We start from the raw sequence: 23177 nt of genomic DNA, 5'->3' as shown, positions 1-23177 counted from the left end.
CACACACACAGCGGACCCAAGGCTGGGGTGATTACACAGCACAGGCTCACATGCCCCAGGTGCCAATCTCCAGGGGAAGGTGCCCCATCTTCCAAGCTGTCCTGCTTGGGAGAGGATCTGCATGAATTTAAGAATTCTGAAAACATGGGCTGGCAATGTAGCTCAGTAGTAGAGTGGCAAAGTGCTGGTCCAGCATGTGCAAAACCTTGGGTTCTATTTACAGCATCACCAAAAAATAAAATAAAATAAAATCCCAAAACATGCATGCCATCCACTACACAGGGCACTTCTGCAAGGATGAAGGATGAAGTAAACATGTTCTCCACTCTCAGTAAACTTGCTTCCTAGGTGACACATTAATGTAATCAAGCATGACACAAGTTTCTGACAATCCCTATAGGAAGGGGGTCTCTCCTGGGGAGGAGACGTTTAGGATGAGGCTCCCAGAAGGGCAGGGATTAGAGAAAGGAATGTCTGGAAGAGAGATGTGTGTGAGCAAAGGTAGGGAGTTAGGATTGTCTTGCAGGGGGGGGGGTAGGTGGGAAGAGACTGGATTTGAACTCAGGGCTTTGTGCTTGCAAAGTAGGTGCTGTACCACTTGAGCCACACCAGTTCATTTCTCTCTGGTTATTTTGGAGATGGGGTCTTGTGAACTATTTGACTGGGCTGGCCCTGAAATTCAATCTTCCCAATCTCAACCTCCCAAATAGCTAGGATTACAGACGTGAGCCACCAGTGTCCAGACTGGGAGTTAGGATCACACAGTGTGTGCTCAGGCAATAGGGAACAGCCAGCATTATCTGTGCACAGGTGAACTCAGGGCATTGGAAGTTGTGACATTAGCTTGGAACTGGTTTATCAAAACCCTTGAATGCCAGCTTAATGTTCCAAAGCATGACCTTTGAGTCAGACACGTAGACCTGGCTTTGCTGCTTCATAGCTGGGGAACCTTGGGCAAATTAGTTCATTTCTCAAAGCCTCATTTCCTCACAGTGAAACTGGAATGATGTTAAAGCTAACTCACAAAGGAGCTGGGAGGAGTAAGTGTAGATGGATGTCTACAGTATGTGCCTGCATTCAGGAAGCTCTGAACAGATGCTTATCGTCAATGCCACTTGTTCAGACTCTGCAGGTTTTCCACAGTGATGGCTTAGGTCCTGAGCCAGAGAGCAGCAGGGCCTCCACAGCATTGCAGGATGGATTAGCAGAGTCTAGAAGTATCTGGAAGATGGGAGGCTATTGCAGACACCCAGGTGAGAGCTTACAATTCTATACCTGGCACTGGCAGAACTGGGGTAAAGAGGAAAGAGCTGTTATGTGTCAAGCCTTGAGGCATGGGTGCCAGGCCCAGGTGACTGTGGCAGAAGTGAAGATATCTAAGAAGGTCACACATGGATCTCAACTTCCCTCAGGATAAGGATAAGCCTCTGCTATATGCTCAAGAGGGCCAGCTTTGGGGGGAGGGGGTCAGAAGAGGGGGTGGGTTGTGAAGACTGGTAGTGCTCAGACAAATGCAGTAGACAAGTAGTGGTGGGGGCTGTGGCGGGAGAGAGCGGGGACTCTCCACAGTCACATGGAGCAGGAAACAAAGCCCAGGTCCACCACACGTGATGGATCCTTGTCCTGGTCTGTGCTTTCTATTTTTCTCTTTTGCTTTTTGGATTAATTGGTATTATTATTATTATTGTGGGGCTCTTTTCTCCTTTACTAATTGGAATTTTTACACTATGCTTCTTTTTCTTTTTCCTTTTAGTGGTTGCCCCAGAAATCACTACATGTATATTTATCAAGGTCTAAAATCAAGTCAATCTCTCTATCCTCCTCTTTGATAAGAGCGAACATTTTAATGCTATTTATCTTCTCCTGACTTTTATAGTCATGTTATGTACTTTAATTCTATCTTGTTTTGTAACCCACAAGCCCTTAGAATAATTATTATGCACTATCTGATTTTTTTTTTTTTAGTATTGGGGTTTGAACTCAGAGTCTGAAAAGCAGGTGCTCTACTGCTTGAGCATGCCTCCAGTCTATTTTTCTCTTGTTATCTTGGAGATGGGGTCTCTCCAACTATTTGTCTGGGCTGGCCTCAAACCACTGACCTCCTGATCTCAGCCTCCCAAGTAACTAGGATTACAGGTGTGAGCCACCAGCATCTGGCATCTTAGCTTAGTCTTAACCACATTTTTACCACTTTCTTGGGCCTACCTGTCTTTAGGCATCTGAGATTTTCTATCTGGGATCAATTGCCTTCTACCTCTTTTACATCCTTCAGAATATTCTTCAGATTAAAACAATATAATTTCCCTGGGAAAAAAACGAGTGTCCGTCAGTGAGATTTCCCTGGCTTCACATTCTCTCCATTTTGTGTTGTCTGAAAACGTGTTTGGAGTTCATTCATAGAAGATTTTTTGCTGAATAAAAAATTAAGGGCTGTCAGGTCATCTCCCTCCTAATGTCAAATCAGTTGTTAGTCTAAGGTGTACTTTTTGCCTCTGGTTCTCTTTGTCTCTGTCTGTCTCTCACATGCTACAATTTATCAAGTATGTTTTAGTGTGTATTTATTTATTTTCTTCTTTTAAAAAAAATCCTGCTTGGAGTTTCTTGGGATTTTTAACACCTATTTATGGTATCACTCATCAGTTGTGGAAAAATTTCAGTCACTTCCTCTTCAAGTATTGCCTCTTTCCTCTCCTTCTAGAAATTCAATTAATCACAGGCTACTCTTTTCCATGTCTGTTAGCTTTTCTTCCATGTTTTCTATCTTTTGATCTCTTTGTGCAGTTTTCCATAGTTTTTTGTTTTTAATCTATTTGCCAGCTCACGAATTGTTTCTTCTACTGCAGAAAAAATTTCTTTTTTTTTCTTTTTCTTTTATTATTCATATGTGCATACAAGGCTTGGTTCATTTCTCCCCCCTGCCCCCACCCCCTCCCTTACCACCCACTCCACCCCCTCCCTCTCCCCAGAAAAAATTTCATTCCTGGTATTTTTCCTTTTTGGAAGTTTTTTACTTCTTTTTCAAATGTGTAGTTTTAAAAACTTATAGTTTTATTCTCTGCAGATATTTTTAAGCTTGTCTTTTATTTCATTAGTAAGTATGGATGTTTGTGTGATCAGTGTTTCATAAAGCCATGACCTGAGGTTGTTACAGGTTCAAATTTGCTGTCCTTTGTCTCTGCTGGCTCACACTCATTGTTTCCTTCTGTTCTTAGTTATTGTTGACTTATATAGTGCTCATTACACCTAAAAACTTATTGGTGATTATTTGCTTAAGAGTAGGATGAAGAAGTCTTCCCCCAGAGAGGATTTATGGGTCCTTCTGTCAAAGCCTGTGGACAAAGTCCAGGAATACTTTTTTTGTGTGTGGAAGGGTGGGTACTGGGGTTTGAACTTAGAGCCTCATACTTGCTAGGCAGTCACTCTACCACTTGAGCCACTCTGTCAGCCTTTTCTTTGTATATGTGTATGTTGAGCATTTTTGAGATAGGGTCACTCAAACTATTTCCCCAGTCTGGCTTTGAATTGTGATCCTCCTGACCTCTGCCTCTGAGTAGCTAGGATTACAGGTGTGAGGCACTAGAGCCCAGCTCAGGAGTACTTTAAATTCATGACTAGAAGTTTCTCAAGCCCACAGATAATGTGAATCTAGTTTGTGAAGTCTAGTTTGTGGTTACAACTTCTTGGGGATGTTTTCTTTCCCCCCAACTTTTGCATTCCCATGGTGGGGAGGAATTTTAGGGTGCCAGCTGAATCTGGGAAGGTCTTTTTTTTTTGGTGGTACTGGGGTTTGAACTCAGGGCCTCATGCTTTCTGGGCAGGTGCTTTACCACTTAAGTCACTCTTCCAGCCCTCTTAGTTACTTTTAAGAAGGTGTTTTTCATGGTTCATCAAGCAATTTTAGTTGTCTTCAACAACTATACGCCCTAAAATAGAAATTAGCATATCTTATGTCGTGTGACCTTGAATAAGTCACTTCCCCTCTATGGACCTCAGCCTCAACTACCTAATAGGGTGGTTGAGAGGATTAAATGAGAAAATGAAGGTAAAGCTCCAAGCACAATACTTGACACATTCATTCTCTTTTTTTCTTACTACCTGGTGGGGCTGGAACCTTGGGAGAAAACAGGCATCCAGTTATTCAATCTGAGGCCCAAGGTCCAGGACAAAGCAGCAGATGGGATATGGGGCCCATGTCCAGAGTTCTTCATCCTCCTTCAACCACTGAGCCACCAGATAAAAATTGGACCCCAGAGATGGGTGTCACTAGCCCAACCAAGCAGGGCCAGGTGCCAACGATAAGGGAGGCAAGTTACCACCAGCTCCAGTGCTGGGAGCATGAAAGGGCATCTGGACCCATGTATCCCAGGAAGGGCTGTCCTTGGGTCCATGAGGATGGTTTTACTACAGATGGTTTGGGGTGGCCTGGCCTGTGAACTGAGCCTTTGTAAAAGACCCTCTGCATTGGATCTAGAAGTCAGTGATGGGTGTCCCCTCCCAGGAGAACTGGCTTCCTAGGTCATGGTGGCCTTCGGAACTGTGAAAAAGACAGAATAGGGAGAGTTCCCTGAAGCAGGGAAGACTTTCCGGAGTCGGTTCTGAGCCCTCCCCCATCCTCCTCTGTTACAGTCCTCTGTCTGGCCACCATGGGGGTGGTAATAAGTTTCTAAGCTCATAGCCACTACTTTCTATGGATGTCATTCTCTACCCAATGAGAGTTCCCCAACTCAAAGTCAGATGGCACAACTGTCTCCTGTCCCTATTTGGTGTCTTCTGATCCTCACCTCAGTTACTTCTGAGCCTCGCCTTAGTCACTTCTGTTCCCCTGGCCCTTATACCTGTTACCTGGAAGGTGAGACCTGCCCATCCATTCCACATGTGCATGGCAGGGTCCCAGCCCGAGAGTTCCTTCCACGTTCAGAGTCAGGTGGGGTGGAGGTTGGAAACCATTCCATTGGCATGGAGCAGCCCAGGGCTGGAAGATCGAAAAGTCCTATGACGCTAAATCATTCTCAAATACGTCCTAGGATGAAGTACTTTTGTTGTTTTGTCTGGTACATGCGTAAAACAGATAAGCTTTCCCCTGTAGCTCAGGCTGGCCTTGAACTTGCACAAGTCTTGAACTTGTGCTCCTTCTGTGTCCGCCTCCCAAGTGCTAAAATCACAAGTGTGCACCACCACATCCGGCCAGACAACTTTTTAAACAAGCTCATCCAGGTTAGGAAAAAAAAAAACTGCATGTCCTGACAAAATGGAAAATGAGATTCAAACGTGGATCAAATGTATCAATTAAGAAGCCCCAGCCCCAGGGCTGAGGCAGTGACAGCCTTTTGAGAATGCACCCATTCTCAGAGGATTCTGCTGCCTCCTAATTATCCAGTGGGGAATTGGTGTCTTCTCAGGAAAACATTACCCCGGACTTTTTAGCATGAGCTGTCTCAAAGAAATTTCCTGAAGAGGCAAAGGAAGGAGAATTAGGTAAGTGTCAGATTCGGCACACATCCTGGTACAAAGAGACAAACATCACCGCATCCATCATGTTCTAAAATCTGGAATTTCTCTGGAGTTCTTTGAGTGCCCATAGCAAAGCTTGGACATCATTGGAAACACTTATCTCACATCATAAGATGTTTGCTGAGACTTGCTCAGTTTTGGCCTGGACTGCCCTTTCTCCCTTTATCTGTCAGGCAGATCTCTGTTTATAACTCCAGATGGTTCGGACAGTCCCTCCCCACTGAGCCTCCCCTGACCCTGGACTGTCCCAACAGAAAGACCAGCTCATCAAATTCTGCTGGAGAGTCAGATGCGAATGAGAAGGAATAGCTGCTGCTATTCCTGCCTTTCTCCATTATACCTGTCTGGAACATTCTTTGATCAGTTCACAAGTGCACTCTGAATTATATTTGACTCTTAGTGCCCCTACTGGGTTGTGGGCTCCCTGACAACAGGCCTAAGACCCTCCTGCCCACTCTCCATGTCCTGGATGGCCCTTTGGTGGGCCTGGTTCTGCAGGTGTGGCCACAAGTGAATGTCTGGTAGGGCCTTTATTTGTAGGATAGGGCCCTATGAAACAGGTCCCTTGAACATACCTGTGCAATGAAAGAAAAGGACTGGGCCACAGAGCATCTTTGCAAGATGCTGACATGCTGAGTCTTGGTGGCTTTTTTAAGCCAAAGTCCATGGAATTAGGAGTGAGTTTCCAGTGAGTTTAAGATGGCACCTTGAGAAATTTTAAAGCAACATGACATTAGAAGGCCTATCCGCAAGAAAGATACGATAGAATACTTTCCAGGAGAGACTGACCTTGAAGAAGCCTTTGGTGGGAAACTTAACCAGCTAGGATGGGATCCAAGAATGGCCAGCTCATGGCTGGTTTGAGTGAACAAGGTGAGTGACAGGCAGGGGGAGGGGGACATGTGCATGTGGACAACACATAGTTTTGAAAGAAATGTACCATAAAGGATCATCTACCTGTGGTATCAGGAAGTAGTTGAACCATGGTTGGACATTGTTCCCTGACCCTGCAGTGCCTCTGGCTCTGGTTGCCCCTCCCCTCAATGAGCAGCTATGGTGGGGGACTTTGGGTCCCTTGTATATGCATGTATCTCTAGTCACCAACATAGAAGCTTGTGAAGCATCATTTCTGGGTATTCATCCTCCCATACTTGGCTCTTGTGCTGTTCCCTGACTTTGCTAGGCTGAGTGGGAGTCCATATTGTCTGCAGGGACAACTCTCCATCTCGCCATAGAAAGACCTGCTCTGCTACGGCACAGCTTTGATGGAAGATTATGAGCTCTCTGGGAGGATAAGGCAGAAGACCAGACCAAACACTGCAGTATATTCAGGGAACCACAACTAAAAAGTTTGGATTGCCAGGAAAGAGAACTAGAGAAGCCAGAGAGGCTGAAAGGCCTTGAAGACCATGCTGTTAAAAACAGCTTTATTAAAGCATAACTTCTATATATATGTAAAAATATATATATAATACATATACTACTGTATATATATGTGTGTGTGTGTGTGTATTACGCAATATGTGTGTGTGTATTGTACAATCTGATGGATTTTCACACAAGTACACCTGTGAAATCAACACTACCGAGACAATGAACAGAAGTTTCTTCCTGTCCCTTTGTGATCTCTCCCTCCCATCTACACTGTCTCCAGGCAACCACCCATCTGCTACTCTCTGTCACTATAGATGAGTTGGCATTTTCTGAATTTTAAATAAATGGGATCATTCAGTATGTACTATTTTTGTTTGCTCTTCGTTCATTCAGCATAATTATTTTGAGATCCATCCATGTTGGGGTGCATATTCATAGTTAATTCCTTCTCATTGCTAAGTACTAGTCCATTGCATGGATTATACAAAAGTTTACTTATCTTTTCACCTGTTGATGGATATTTGGGTTGTTTCCAGTTTGGGGATGTTCTGAATATGGTTGGTATGAATGTCCGTGTGATGTGTCCATGTGAATATAAGCTTTTATTGCTCTTGGGGAATACCTAGGAGTGGAGAGCCTGGGTCATATGATAGATATATGTTTAATTTTTTAAAGAAAGTGCAAACTATTCACAATAGTCAATTCATGAAATCAGCCTTGGTGCCAGTCCATGGATAAATAAGATGTGGGAGACATATACAATGGAATATTATTTAGTCATAAAGATGAACAAAATAATGTCATTTTCAGGCAAATGAATGGAACTTATCATGTTAAGTGAAATAAGCCAGACTCTAAAAGACAAATACCTTTTGTTTTCTCTCATGTGGAATCTTGATCTTAACAAAAATAAAAAAAAAAAGAGGGGGTGGCATCAGGAGGTGGGAGGGGAACAAGACAGGGTGATGGGTGAATACCATCAAAGTGCATAGTGTACATGTAATATCACAGTGAAACCCATTGTTTTGTACAATTAGCAAAAAAGAGAAAGGAAGGATGAATATTTGAAAGGATTAACTAGAAAAGTCTAGTTAATTTATTCAGCTCTTTTTGAATAATCAGCTGCAGATACTGTCTGTTGACTTCTGCAATGTTTGATGAGGATTTAATTTTCTTATTACCCCTTTCTCTTCTTCCCTACCTCCTCAATAAAATTGTATCACTAAAAAAAGAAAAAGAAAAAAAAAAGGAAGTGCCAAAAGTGGTTGCTTTGTGTTCTGTCTGCACCGTGCAAAGGCCTTACAACTACTTTTGTGTGTGTGTGTGTGTGTGTGTGTGTGTGTGTGTGTGTGACTGTGCAAGCTTTGTGCTTGCAAAACAGGTGCTCCACTGCTTGAGTCATACCTCCAGCCCATTTTGCTCTGGTTATTTTAGAGATGGGGTCTCTTGAACTATTTGCCTAGGCTGGCCTCGAACTGGAATCCTCCTGATCTCAGCTTCCCAAATAGCTGGGATTACAGGTGTGAGCCACCAGCACCCAATGACAACACCTTCACTAGCTTCAAACCACAGATCTTCAGAACCAAGTCTGTACTGGATTTGGCTGGCTGGCAACTCCAACTAAAGCTCCAAGATCTGCACTCTGGGGCCTGGGGCAAGAAAGCCCAAGTCCCAGAAATCTTTATGAAGATGGCATCAGAGACCTGAATCTCTCAGGAGGCTCTTTGGCACTGAGAATGGCTCCGGAGATGGAGAACTTGAGCAGAACCAGGGAGACAATGAACTTAAGGCACCCCTAGCTCATCCCTTGAAACAATTCCTCTGTCCCTGAAGAGGCCACAGCTCCATAAATTTCATCCTAAACACAATGAAAACTAGGTTTTGAATAAATAAACTAAGTGTCAGAACTGGTGTCAGGACCCCCAGGTTGTGAGGGTGACCACAGTCCCTGGTTCAGAGCTCTGTTTCAAGGAGTTGACCCCCAGCCAGACTGTCCAGGAAAGAGATACCGAACCCTCCAGAGCCCCCAAAACTTTCTCAAGTGAAAGGATGCTGACCCAGGCTCATTCTTTGCAGGAAAGAGCTAAGGGATAGAATCCAGATCCAGGGGACAATGTCGATGTCTCTGTCCCCATGACCATTACTGGAGCCTGGTCTTTCTGGCTGGCCTGTTTGTGGCTCAGGATCCTTGATGTTATGAGATATTACAACCTATAGGGTATGAGCCCACCAGGGTTTGGGGTTTGTGATTCTTTCATTCATTCATTCATCCATTCATACATACAGATGAATGTTGATTCATCCGTGCATCCTCAGAACCAGAGATGACTCAGGCAGGTTAAGATCTGGTTGTGAAACCTTCCTGGCCCTGCTGAGGGATTTAGATAGTATCCAACAGGTGGGGCACCAACAGCATGCCCATAGAGAAGGATCAGATGGGGTTTGGGTTGAAGAAAGGTCCCCTGCAGCCAGTGTGTAGGATTGAGTAGAGTTGCACAGACCGAGAGGTCCCTAGGAAGAGGTGAAGGAGGATCTGAGCAGGGTGGTCGTGGTGAAGGCACAGGAAGGGATGATATGGAGGTGTGAAGGAAGGGGTCAGCACTAGTCCAGGTCCAGCAGCTCCTTCCTTTCATGGCTCTAGTGACACTGCTGTCATCAGTCCCACCAAACACTGACTGTCTAGATGGTAAATAGATGGAGCGTGGTTGGAGGGATTGAGGGATGGCAAAGTCCAGAGTGATCACTTGGACATGGCAGTTGAGCCAAGGCATGCCTCTCCCCACCCACCTGCCCATCACCTGTTGCCTGAGCAGTCATTTTTTACGGATGTGAAGGTGGGGACCACAGATCTCCTTCTGGGTCCAGCAGGAAGGAAGCGGCTGACTCAAATGTGACAGCTCTCAGTCTGAACTGGCTTAGTCAGTCGCCTACGACACAGGGCATTGTGATTCTTTCTTGACCCAAATTCCTCAGGCACTGAAGGACTCATAACTTTGAACTTCTAGGAAGAGGAGACCTTCAGTTTCCTTCAGAGACTCCATTCTCAGGGGCCAGAGGGGAGGGAAAGACTTAGGTCGCAGGTGTTAACTTGATCACTGCCAGGAAGGATTGGGTCTCAGCTGTGATCATCAAGCCTTTGTTATCATGGGACTTTTTCTGGTTGCACACAGTGAGCACAACACTGGTCAGGCATGTTTCTGTCGTTTAGTCCCACTGGCTGAAGACCCCATGCACAGACAGCCTCAGAGTGACTTCACCATACCCAAGTTCACCTTGAGACTAGTATAGCAAGGTCAGGGGGTAGAGGTTGGAGCAGAAGCCTGCAGGGGTTCTGGGTTTACTGGTGAGAAGGCAAGAGTGCTGAGGGGGCTCAGGGAAAAATCCCAGAAACCTGGGTTCCAAACATTGTGCCACCATGATTGGGTGACCACAAGAGCTGACACTGATCACAGGAGTTTACAAATCCTTCCTCTTCAATCTGGGTCCTTGAGGGTCAAGATGCCGGGTCCAGGCCTTCTGAATCAGGCTTGAGAGCACTATTTGGAGCTGTTCCCTCCTGCTTCTCCAGCTCAGGTGGCCAGCTGATGTCAGGTGTTTATAATGACAAATCTCCACCCAAGTTTAAATCCAAAGCCCCTGACCTGAGGTCTAAATCAGACCAATGGGAGATTTGGATTTGGTCATTGGCTCCCTGCCTGGGAGCTGCTCACGTATCTTTGGAAGCACCTGGGGTTTTGGCATCAGTATTCAGAACTGGAAGAATACCTCAAGGCATCCACTCAACCCCTTGTTTGATAGAAGGTGAAACAGAGACCCAGAGAGAGAAGGTAGGCCACAGAGGCCCTAGCCAGAAATGGCCAAGCTGGTCTGCCTGGGCTCCAAGGGCTTGCAGGACCTCCTTGCTTTGGTGTTCGGGAGTGCACTTCTATGGGTTTCCTTGGGGCCACTGGCTCAGTTACTGCCACTACCTTGGTCTGTTCCCTGCCCTGTGGCACCACCAGCAGGGCCCCCACTCGTCTTGGTCATCAAATTGCTGAGAGAAGAGAGAATGTTGAGTCAGGCCTGCTGGGTATATGAGGACTTCCTGTCAGGCAGGCTATCATAGTTCTAGGGCTGAGGGAGAGCTGCCCAGTGGCCGGGACCATTCTCAGACAAGAGAGGTGAGGAGTTTGAGGCCAGAGTTAGGTGGGGACTGGACTCTTATCCAGGGCAGGAGATAAGGCTTGTGAGGAGTCAGGCAGTGCCTGGTGCAGAGCTGTGGCCAAAGCTGCCATCCTCTGTTAGGACACTGCCCTAGGGCTTTCATAATAAAGACCAGAGCCAGGCACTGACTGGTGGTGCCAGCCTGAGGAATCCTGGGAAGGAGGCCTAAGGAGGAGGCATTTGGGCACAGGCCAGATGATCCAGCCTGGGCATCCTTGGACCCAAAGCATGAATTCCTGCTTGTGACCAGGTAGAGCCTGCCCCTGGGATGGGGGTGGGGGGAAGGTGACCACCCTGTCTCAGGAGAGAGGAGGAATGTGGAAGGACTGGGTGGGGGCGTGGCCCAGGAAGGGATGCTGTGATCTTGGTGCTGGATTTGTGCAGCAATTGCTCCCCCAGACCTGCACCACCTGGAGCTGCAGATGTGGGGTGCACGGCTCAGGGTGGTGTGGTCCTGCGCTAAGACACAAGTCACTCCCACAAATTTTCTGTGTCCTTCATACCCAGCCTGGGACCTGTACAGAGAAGAGGAAATGCCCCTACCTGCTTGCCAAATAATCAATAGTAGAAGCAAGCAGCCAGACAGGTGAGCCCTCAGCACTCCCAGGCTGCCACCCACCACATGATAGGAGGGTGTCCTGGGGCTCCAGGATGTCGGGGGCGGGGGGACATGAGCAGGTTGGGTGAGCCACTGACCTTGGCCTTCTTGAATGACCACCAAGCACTTCCAGAATCAAACCTGGGTCAGGCTGGGTCTGCATGGGGTGCCAATCAGGTCTGCGGTTGATGACAGAGATAGGAAAATTAGGAAGGGCTTCTCTGGATGGTGGGGTGAAAGCTGAGGTCCTACTGTGTGCAAGCCTCTCTTGGGACTCTTCACAGTAGGAGCCGGGTGACAGGATCTGATGGGGAGTCACTGGAGAGGCCATTCTGGGTACAGAGGAAGACCCCCCCCATAGGGGGAGCCCCACCTATTAAATGGGCAGCACCTCTTTCCCAACAAGTTTGGAGTGGAGTTCATGAAAGGCACTGTGTGACCTTTGACACGGACCTTTGGTATGGGCAACTCCACCCTATGACTTACTCCCACTCTGGTCTCGTGATTCATCCGCAGACTGAGAAGGGCCACCATGGGTGGCTAGAGATATTCTCAGCAAAAACTGTCACATCCTCTTCTAGTCACCACCCAGCCAGCTGGTCCATCACAGATAGGGGGCTGAGCAAGGTGGAATAGCAAGCACCTTTTGTTTGGAGCTCCTTCTGAGGCCTCTGGGTGCTTTCAGCACCTCAGGAGGCCAGTATTTGAACCTGGAGGCCGGGCCGGCCGTGTACCACACATCACAGGATTGACTGCCTGCTGATAAAACATCAATTCAGCATTGCTAGTCCTTAGGAAAATGTAAATTAAAGCCACAAGGAGCTACCACCGCACTCGTATGAGAACAGTTAAAAGAAAAAAATTGACAATGCCAAATGCCGACCAGGATGTGAAGCAACAGGAACTCTCAGATGTGGCTGGAGAGAATGGAAGTGACAGCCACTTCGGAACACATCTTATAAAGCTAGCAGTCTCCCAGCAATCTCATGCCTAGATACTTACTCAAGAGAAATGAAAACTCAGATTCACACAAAAACCTGTGAGCAGGCTTATTTACAATCACCCCACATTGGAAACAACCCAAATGTCCTTCATGTGGGGAAAGGTGAACAAATTGTGGTATATGTATTAGCAAGAAAAATACATACTAACTTCAGAACTGGATTAGTTCTGGGGAGGATACATGCACACACACACACACACACACACACACACAGAGTAAATACAGCAAACATTAACACTTATTAAATCTGAAGCCAGGTGTGCTGGGGCATAACTGTAATCCTAGCACTTGGGAGGAAGAGGCAGAGGGATCATGAGTTTGAAGTCAGCCCAGGCAAAAAGTTAGTGAGACATCATCTCAACAAAACAGGCAAGTTATGGTGATGCATGCCTGTCATCCCATCTATGTTGGGAGGATGTAGGAAGGAGGATCAGAATCCAAAGCCCACTGTAGGCAAAAAGTAAAATCCTATCTGAAAAATAATCTAAATCAAAAAAGTCTGGGGGGCATGGCTCAAGTGGTAGTGTACCTGCCTAGCAAGTTTGAGGTCCTGAGTTCAAATCCCAGTATTCACCAAAAAAAGGTAGGCTAAAATGAACCTTGAAAACATTAAGCTAAGTGAAATAAACCAGATACAAAAGGACAAATAATCCCTTCCACTTTTATGAGATACCTAGAGTCATCAAATTCACAGAGACAGAAAGTAGAATGGTGGTTACCAGGGGCTGAGGGTGGGGGTTGGTGAGTTTGTGTTCAGTGGGCAGAGTTTCAGTAGGGGAAGATAAGAAAGTTCTGGTAGTGATGGTTGCACAAGGTGAATTACTTAATGCACTGAACTGAATGATACATATAGTTTGCTGCAATAAAAATAAATAAAAACAACCCAGGGCAGGCATATCTATAGAGACAGAAAGCAGATTAGTGGCTGCTTAGGGCTGGGTATGATGCCAGGAAAATGGACAAGGAGTATAGGGTTTCTTTCTGGGGTAACGAAAATGCTCTGAAATCAATTGTGCAGTTGCACAGTTCTGTGACTACACTAAAAGCCACTGAATTGAACACTTTCCACGGGTGAAGTATGTGGTATGTGACTTGACTCTCGATACAGTCAAAGGGGGAAATCCTTTCTGTGATAGTTATTCTGTCATAGAAGCCTGTGGGATGACCAGTTGAACTAGGGTTTGTCATGAGTGTCACAGAGTTATCAAGAACCCCAAAGATCCCCACCTCTGCCACCCCATGGCATGGGGGAGGGAACCCTTTGCACCAGGCTCCCAGGCTGGAGCCATTACTGCATCCGATGGGGCTCTGGCAGGGAAGCAGTTCATAGCTTCTGCAGAATGAGTTTAACGAGAATCAGTTCCAGGCTCCTGGGGTTTTCAGCCTTAATTAATACCTGCAAGGCCCTCGATGATTGTGGAAGCAAGATTCTGTAAATGTGCACAGTGCTAGCTCATTAGCTCCAGTGCTCTCCATGGGACAAAGAAGTCAGATTTCATATTGTTCACTTAGCTCCCTCTAAGGGCAGGTCCCAGGGGGTCCAGGGCAGCAGAAGTGGTCTCTTTGGTCTTTTGGCTTGCTCTCTAGGCCACTTCTAGGGTCTGAGTGGTCTGGACAAGTCTGGAAGTTCAGTGTGTCCACACTGGGTGCCAGCCATGGCCAGGCTTCTGGTGGTCATCAGACAGGAGAGCTCTGCTTTAGGGTTACTGAAGAGGGCAACCAGGAAGACCCCCTACAGCAGTTTTGGTGACTTTCCCTCTAGGCCTAAAGAAGATTTCCAAATGAAGGTGGCTGGTCCTTTCTGGATAAATGTATGTCCTTGGGCTGGGTACAAGCAGGCTCTCTGGGGCCCTGGCCCTCTGCCCAGGGCAGCCTGGGGTGTGGAGCCACCCCATCTTGCCTTGGCTGAGGTCCCTTTTTCCTGTTAGCTCCTTCCAACTCAAGTGAAGCAGCTGTCCCCTAGAAGGATTTTGGGTTCTCCCAGGACCATATGGCATAGACTCTCTCCTCCTCTTTTCTGGCACTATCCTCCCAGGGTGGCGCCTCAGACCACATCAACCCTTGGGCCACCTGCCCAAAAATGCCTCACCCAGCCTTGATGGTGCCTGTTTATGCAGGAGCATCTAGATTCCATGGAGAGCCCTTTCCATCCTCTTGCTATCCTTTGCCACTGGGCACACAAACCCATCGTAAGCACTGGGCTGATTCTCTGGCCAGGGAAGCAGGGGATAGAAGAGAGCATGGGCCAGGAACCAGGATCCATAGCACTGGGAAGGTGACCCTGAGGACCCTTCAACTTAGAGACTCTGGAGGCCCATGTATTTGAGGATATGGAACCCAGAGGACCTGTTGCCCTGGTTATCCTCAGTGAAGGGACCCATAGTCCCCAGTGCCTGCTGGCCCTTGGGGTGGGGAACTGTGGCCTTGGGTCATCTCTCATGGTTTGAATGTGGTTCATTTCCACCTAAACTCATGTTTAGACTTGGTCCCCATTGTAACTGTTGTGAGATGAAAGGACCTTTAATTAGGTAATTAGGTCATGGTGGCACCACCCTCCATGCATGAATTAATGTTTTTCTCAAGAGACTAGATTAGTTATGACAGGAATGGATTAGTTCTTACAGGAGTGGGCTGTTACAAAGGGAGCCTGGCATCTCCCTCACTCTTAGCACCTATGTTTTTCCACCACGAGATTTTCACCAGATCCTGAATAGATGAAGACCCCATGCTCTTGGACTTTAGTACTGTGAGCCACAATAAACTTCTTTCTTTTATGAATTTCCCAGCCTTGAGCAATTTGTTACAGCAACAGAAAACATACTATGACAGCTTCTGGTACGCATACTTCTCTAAGCAACCCCTTCCATAGGTCCAAGTTGCACGCATTGCTGCTAAGACACAATGCAGCCTTCCTCACGTAGGAACCTGTTTCTGGGGACTGATCGCAGCTCTCCATGCTTCCCTGAGGTATGTTGCATCCTAATGCAGTTTGTCACTCCTGACAGGTAGTGCTGAAGAACTTGAGTGTTATCTTCCACATCAGCTATCCTTTCCCTTCTTCTTTCCCTCCTGGTTTCCTGTCATCCTTAAATATAGCCAGCTTTTATTTATCTCTTTCCTTATCCAGGTCCTGTCAAACCAGATGGGGCTGAGGCCAGAGCCCCATGGCCCCTCACCAGAGATCTCCCATAGTTGACATAATTCTTTTCCCCAGCTCTCTCCAGGATGCAGTGTAGTGCTATGCTTGGTCTCACAGGCCCAGGTTCCTAAGTTCAACCTCTGTCTCCGCCTCTTACCTGCTGTATGACCCTGGGCAAGTTGCTTAACTTCTCTGTGCATCATTTGTACTTTTTGGGCAATCATATTACATGAGGTGGTTGTGAGGACTAAATGAGATCAAGGTAGAAAGTGCTTAGCACGGGCCTGGCATATGGTAAATACCAAGGAAGGCCTGTAGACTGGTGCTGAACCAGCTGTTTCTGGAACTCCCCAAATGTCCATCACCGATTTAAGAATGTGTTCCAGGTGACCCCCTCCATGGCCTGCCCCCGCCCCCTACCCCAGCAGAGAACACGTGTCTGCAGTAGGGATGTTGAAACTCCTTGACTCAAAGTTTGTGGGGTTGTGCACAGCAAGTGCATCCCAGGCCCTCCACCCACCCATCTGCCTCTGAGGACCTGAGGCAGGGCTGTGAGTTTCCTAATGAGGGAGTGCAGCCTCTGCCTAAGTGGACCATCCCAGAGCAGCTTGGAGAAGGCTGGCTTTCTTCTATTTATAGTTAAACCTCTCTGCCATTGTGGCTCGTCTCTAATTCAAGAGGTCTTTCATTATGTTTTCTTTATGTGGATCAGTGGAAAAATAAATGAAAGGGGAAATCATGGGCGTTGTGGTCAGCGGGAAGGGGAGGCTTCGTGTTCCCCACCTTGATGGCCCCGCCTCCATGGCGTGCTGCGGAAAGGCCTGGAGCATCAGAACAAGAAATGGGTGTGGTTACCGGGGACACTGTAGAAACAGGACTGAGCTGGAATCCTAGTTTGTTCTTGGCTCTCGGGTGTCCTTGAACAGGTTGGATCTCTCCAGGTCTTCTCTTAAAGGAGGGGGAGATTTCCTTAAGGAAATCTTTAAAACAAGATTTTAAAGATTCTCTTATCTTTAAAAAGGGAATCACTCACTGGCTCAGCATCCTGGCAGGCTGAGAGGCACAGTCCCCTCAAAGGGCAAAGGACAGCTTAGTAGCAAAAGTAGGAGATGCTGACAGGGCGCAATGGCACAGGCAGGAGAGTTGCATATTTGAGGCCATCCTGGGCTACATAGTAAGACCCTGACTCAAAACCAAAAACAAGGCACACATCTGTAGCCCCAGCTACTAGGGAGACAGAGGTAGGAGGATTTCAGTCTAGCGTCAGCCTGGGCAAAATCTGGAGACCCTATCAAAAAACAAACTCAAAAAGCAAAAGGGCTTGGAGGTGTTGTAGCAGGAAGGAGGACCAGAAGAGAAACAGCAGGCTGTGTTCTGATAATGGGGCAGAGGGAAGGGATGGCAAAGCAGAGAGATAAAACTTAAAAATTTGAAACATGAAGAAGGTCACATAACACTGGGGAATGAAATTACCAGTAAAGTCACATGCGGCCATATGTGGGTTGAGCTTTGCTTTTTGCTTCTGTAACCTGCTTGCAAGGGTATTTAAGGTGAGACCCCTTTGTTCTCAGGGCTCAGCCTTTGGACACGAGTCCGCTGAGTCTGTGCTGGCTCAATAAACGTTGCTTCCTGCTGAACTGTCTCAGTGTCCCGATCTCAGCTTGAGATTCCCACAACATGGCTCAGGTGGTAGAGCAGTTATCTAGCAAGTACAGGGCCCTGAGTTCAAACCCCAGTACCACCAAACAAACAGAATAGGAGAGGCTGAGGCCCAGTTCTGGCCTACCTTTGATGCCCAAGACCACTGTCCTCCTGCCTCTTGGGACCCCAGGGAACTGCTGCCCTTCCTGCTTCTGTTCCAAAGTGACCAGTGATCTGAGCAGCAGTGGAGCCCAGAATGACCAGACCAAGAGAGAGCAATTGTGTCTGCAGTAGGGACTCCCTCGTAGCCCCTCATGGACAGGCAGGGGTTAATGTAGTCACAGTGGGTTACCACGTTGCATCCAAAGGTCTTCCTGCACACAGGGCCATTTTAGGAGGGTGGTCTGGCACTTCTCACTCAGAGCAAGGCTGAACTTATTTTAAACTGGGCGGAACAAAGGGCTTCGTGTCTCTGCGTTCTGTGGTCTGTGCATGTGATGAGGCTGTGGTAGGCGAGTTGCTGGTGGGCCAAGCTGTTGGCCCGACTCCTGTGGGGCAGCCTGGCTGCAGGGGTGCTATCCTCCACCCCAGAGGTCTGGCCTGACTCCCATCAGACTGGGTGGGGAGGGCAGAGCAGATGCCAGGCCTGGTAGCCACAGTTGTACTCAGAAGCTGTGGCTGGGTCAAGATCACCTCGTCCTGATCAGTACAAGTACAAGGTCCTGAGGTGGAGGGAGGGGGAGAGGCGTATTTGGGGGTGGGAAACTGGGGATAGGGTGCAGATGGCAATGCTGAGGAGCAGCAAGAGGGAGGAATGGGGTTGTAGGCGCCCAGTAGTTAGATGGAGTTAGACCACCTGAGTTCAAGCCCGGTGTGGCCAGTGAGCAGATACTCTATAACCTCAGGCAACTTCCTGAACCCTGCTGCTCCCCCATTTTCTCTAGTCTGTCAAATACAGACAGGAACAGTAGCTTGTATCAAGCATCATTGAGAGGGTCTGAGGGACTGAGTGTGAAACTGCCCCTTGTGGCCTGGTCCTTCCCTGGCCCTGCTCCATCCCTCTGTAGGTAGAGCATGAACAGTGGTCACTTGTGACCCCACCCTGAAGGCATGAGAGACTGTGGGGTGAGGACAGACGGTAGCTGCTGCGGCTCCACCTGGTGAGGGTGACAGGCACATGCAGAACTGAGCCCCCTCACTTTTCAGTTCACTTTCCTCTGCTCCAGAAAGGGCCTTGCCCCAGGTCTCGGTCCTCTCCCAGCTCACCAACATTTGCCCTTTGTGGTCTCACCAGTATGTCCCATGTCTGGTGCCCTGCCATATTGGTCAAGACCCTCAGCAACATTTTGATTGTTTGGCTTTTCCTCTCAACACCCCTGGTTGGCCACACCTGCTTGTTTGCAGACTCAGGACTGTGCAGCCCAGTGCCCCCTGCCCAGGACAGACTTGGATCTCAGACCTGGGATCATTATTGCCCAGCTGCTGGCTTCAGACAAGTAACAGGGCTCCCCTGAGCCAAGCTTCCCATGTCCATGTGAGGAGATGACTCCTACTTCAAGAGACATTTGAGGATCAGACCCAGCATGGGCTCTGGCTCACAGTAGGTGTTCAGCTCCTCCCACAGGGCTCAGTGACTCATTGGGGCAGCAAGGGGCCTTGGGATCAATATGGCATGCTCATTGGTTTCATTTCCTTAATTTCACAGCAGTCTGCCTGCTCTCTGGCAGCTCCATCACCTCTACCCTTGTTCAGCCTTCTCCAGACTTTTTTTCCTGGCTTCTCCAGTCCATTCTCCATGTTGAAAGTTAGAATGAACTTTAGGGCATATGAATTGGATCATGATAACCCCTGCCTACAACTATCTGTGGCTCCTATTGCCTTTGAAGTAAGGTCCAGTTTCCTTATGATCTTTCTACTTACCAACCCTAACCAACCCAAGCATAGTCCATGCAAGAGCCCCAGGTGGCTTGTTCCCTGGACATGGCTGTGAACTTTCCTGTATCCAGTGTCTAGCTCCAAATTTTCCTATACCCAGTGTGTAGAATAAACCTCCTCTCCTCTAATTTCCACCCCCATCAACTGGAGAAACTCTCAGGCAGGCTGTAATTTTTTCTAGCCACAGCTACCACCAACATAACAAAAAACAACCCTATTTACACCTTCTTCCTATCTCACCACTGGAAACAGGACAGGAGATAGTGGTAGCCCCTCTTTATTGCTTGTATCAGCTCATCCTCCATTTGCCAGCTAGTGTTGAAGATCTCTTCAGGGATGGACGAGGATGAGGGGAGACATGGAGAGAGAAGGAAGGAGGCTGAGCACAGGAGCTGAAATCTGACATCCTGACTTTCTCCATGGTGGATGCACAACTTAGCTCACCTGGACATTTTCAAGGGCTCCTCACATGTACCCTACATTTCCCCCACTGGAACCTTCTGGTTTCATAACATGGGTATAACCTTCTCAAGTGGTTCCTTGCATCTCACCCCACCCATTTTCAGTTACTGTCAACTCCCCTGAAAGGAAGAGCTTTTGGGAAAGGCACCATTCTGGTAACTCCAGATAGCTCTCTCCTATTGGGAGCAAGTATGGAGCCCACATTCTGTAGGCATCTGCAATCTGAGAAGTTTGGACACTGCTATAGTTTGGCCTGTGTGTGAAATGCTTGGTCTTCAGCTCATGGTACAATCAGGAGGTGCTGGAATATTTAAGGGGGTGGGGCTTAAGGGAAGGAAGTTAGGTCAGTGGAGGCACGACCTTGAAGGAAATATTCATATAGCAGCCCCTTTTCTTTCTCTTTTACTTCCTGGCTGCCACAAAGTGATCAGTTTCTTCTACTACATGCTCCCACCATGGTGTACTGTGCTGTCATAGGCCCAAAGGTAAGGGGGCTAAATGACCATGGACTGAGACCTCTGAAACCATGAACTAAAATTAGCTTTTTATAAGTTGTTTATCTCATGAATTTTGTCACAGTGATGGAAAGCTGACTTACATAGTCATTCTCTTTCTAAGAACCCAAGAGGCTCTGTAGCATGGAAGTAACAGGATAGGTGGCTACTGCAATAGTTCAGGCATGGTTGTTTTTCCTAAGGTGTGAGCTGTGTAGAACAAAGCAGCTGGCAACAGTGACAGACCTGCTGCTGGGTTAGATGTAAGGGAAAGTGGAAAAGAGTCCAATATTTTGGCTTGAGTAACTAGGTGAACAGAGGCACTAGTCAACTGAGGAGGGTAATTCTGGGGTGGAGCAGGATGAGGGGGTCAGAAGTTACAGCTTCGGTCTTGGTCATGCAAAGATTGAGATGCTTGTCAGTCGCTAAGTGGAGCTATTCAAGAAGCTGAGAGATAAACTCAAAGCTTCTGTGACCCAAATGGTACCTTCATAACAATAAGAAGAGGGCATTCCTCCCTCCTGAAGAATGTAACCTCCCACCAGAGCCCACAACTTGTGGGCAGAGCATAGCCAGATATCAACCCTGTTAGTTCCTTTGGCATACACCCTTGTGCAGTGAACAAACTATACAACCATGCATGGTGTCCTCAATGTGCCAGTCTGGAGCTCAGGGGAGTTATTCAACTGGAGAAGAGCCAATAGTTTATCAGATGCTTATTTGGACACTGGGTGGCATAGCAACTTCACCAGCCAAAGTGGGCAGGAAGGACCAGAGGTTTGCCCAAATGGGCTGGGAGCCCTTCTTTTCTAAGTGTTCCAGAACAATACAGTCATGGTGTATAAGAACCAGCCCCAAGGTACTGAGAGAGCAAAGCAAGAGAAGCAGACAGATCTAGGATCACACAGAGTACAATTTATGGGAAGACTTACTGATAGAAGTGTGGTTGTGGACATCCAGCAAGCTGGATTACATGCTTATAATCCTAGCAGTCAGAGGACTGAGGCAGGAGGATCATGAATTCGAGGCCAGTCAGGGATCTATAGTGAGACCCTGTCTCAAAACAACAACAACAACAACTATTAGATCCCTGCAATTTGGGTCATAAAGAGGGGTGTATAGTTGAGTTAGGACAAGAGTGATTTCATTTTAGGTGGAATGAACCTGATTTATCTTAAGCTAGTGTCAGAGTCAAGCACATTCCTGGAGCCAGGGTCCAGGCTTAACATGCCATTTAATGGTTTTTATCTACTTATAGTTTGCAGGGAAAGCCAGTTAAGGCAACTGGGGGAATCATAGTGGTTATGCCTCAAGATGGCTGCAGTCATGTCAAACTGAATCCACACACCAAGACCAGGATTTCTTTCTCTTAAACAGATAAAGCTCTCTTCTTTCCTGAAAGGTTGAGTAGCTGTGGTTCCCTTAATCTTGCCTTTGTGTGTGTGAGGGTAGCTTGTACGAAGTAGTGAGTAAGGAGGCCTCATTCTCTTTCTTTCTCCTTTTGCTTTCTATCCTTAATGCAGGGATGGTGATCTCTGTTACCATGCTGATGTCTGTAGATGTCCAGAGGAAATGCACAGACAGGGTAAGCACCAAGTGGGAGGAGGGACATGCAGAGGGCCCCTTGGGACCTGGCAGGAGGAGCAGGAGTAGTTAACCTGACCACAGAGATTAAAATGGCTGAAGAAGCAAGCACCCAAGTATTTGATAGAAGGTGGTTGGCACCAGACTGCCTGGGTTCAGATCCTAGGGCTAGCCCCTTAGCATCTGTAAGCTCAGTATATTCTGTGAAATGAGCTTGCTAACAGTATCTCCTCCTAAGACTGTCGTGAGAAAGGAGTAAATTCTTCCTCTTCAAGCACTGAGCACAGAGCTTCAAATCGTCAGCCCCCAGCAAATATGAGCCCATATGGTTGATTTTAGGGAAGCTCTTACCAGTGGAGTCCCAAAGCCTCTTGCTAACTGCTGACCAAAACCAGCAGGGGAAGAAGTGGTCTCACTGAGTTGGTAATACTGGAGCTGCTTCCTGTTTCCCCAAATTGGGGTTCTCAAGGGGCCCCATTCCAAGAGTTTCATGAAGATCAAACTTGAGTCATGGCAGCCTTACCAGGGAGCCTCCCCTTCGCACATACTTCCAGGGAAGGCAGTTTTGCAACCCCTCAGGGTCCACGCCAACTCCACACAGCCCCCATCCCATCCTCCACCCTTTCCCTGGGGTCCTGATCTCACAGCTGAGCACTTTCTGTTTTCAGAGTAAAGGGAATGAGGAGCTTTGCTGTTGTCCCCTATCTCCACCCAGCTCCTTGTCAGCCTGTGAGGACCTGGTCCCTTTTGAAAATTTGGTGAGCACCCTACACCCTCTTCCCAGGGGTGGGGTGCAGGGGAAAAGCTTTCTCAAATCAATATAATACTCACAAGCCAAAATTTGCAAGATCCCTTAGCTTTTAAGAAAGGTCCCTGTTACAGGTTGGTGATTAGTCTGGTGGGATCTGCAGTTCAAGTTCTTATTGTTTACTGGCTGTGAGACCTTAACAAGTCATGCAATATCTTTAAACCTCAGCTTTCCTATCTTTACAGTGGAAGCAGAAGGGCTGAGGCCATGGTTCAAATGGTAGATCATCAGCTTAGCAAGTGCAAGGTCCTGAGTTCAAACCCCCAATACTGCCAAAAAAAAAAGTAACCAGAAACAGTGTGTGTTTTTTAAGATTTCAAGAGGATTCAATGTAGGCAACCAACTCATTCCTCATTGTCTGGGACTTACCTGTTTTTTGGACTGAAATCCTTATATCCAAGAAAACCCCTCATTCCTGGACAAAC

General features: G+C 47.4%; 1 long non-coding RNA gene across 1 annotated transcript; it reads left to right on the top strand.

The window, feature by feature from the left end:
• Positions 1–962: 962 nt before the first annotated feature.
• Positions 963–7003, top strand: LOC141417187 (uncharacterized). The gene is made up of 3 exons (XR_012441774.1): positions 963–1253; positions 5400–5475; positions 6695–7003. It is a non-coding gene; the product is annotated as an uncharacterized lncRNA (long non-coding RNA).
• The last annotated feature ends 16174 nt before the right edge of the window (positions 7004–23177 follow it).

Source organism: Castor canadensis, chromosome 15 (genome assembly GCF_047511655.1).
Source record: "Castor canadensis chromosome 15, mCasCan1.hap1v2, whole genome shotgun sequence".
NCBI classification, from domain to species: Eukaryota; Metazoa; Chordata; class Mammalia; order Rodentia; family Castoridae; genus Castor; species Castor canadensis.
The sequence above is the reverse complement of the archived record's forward strand: the minus strand, read 5'-3'. Positions and strand labels throughout refer to the sequence as shown.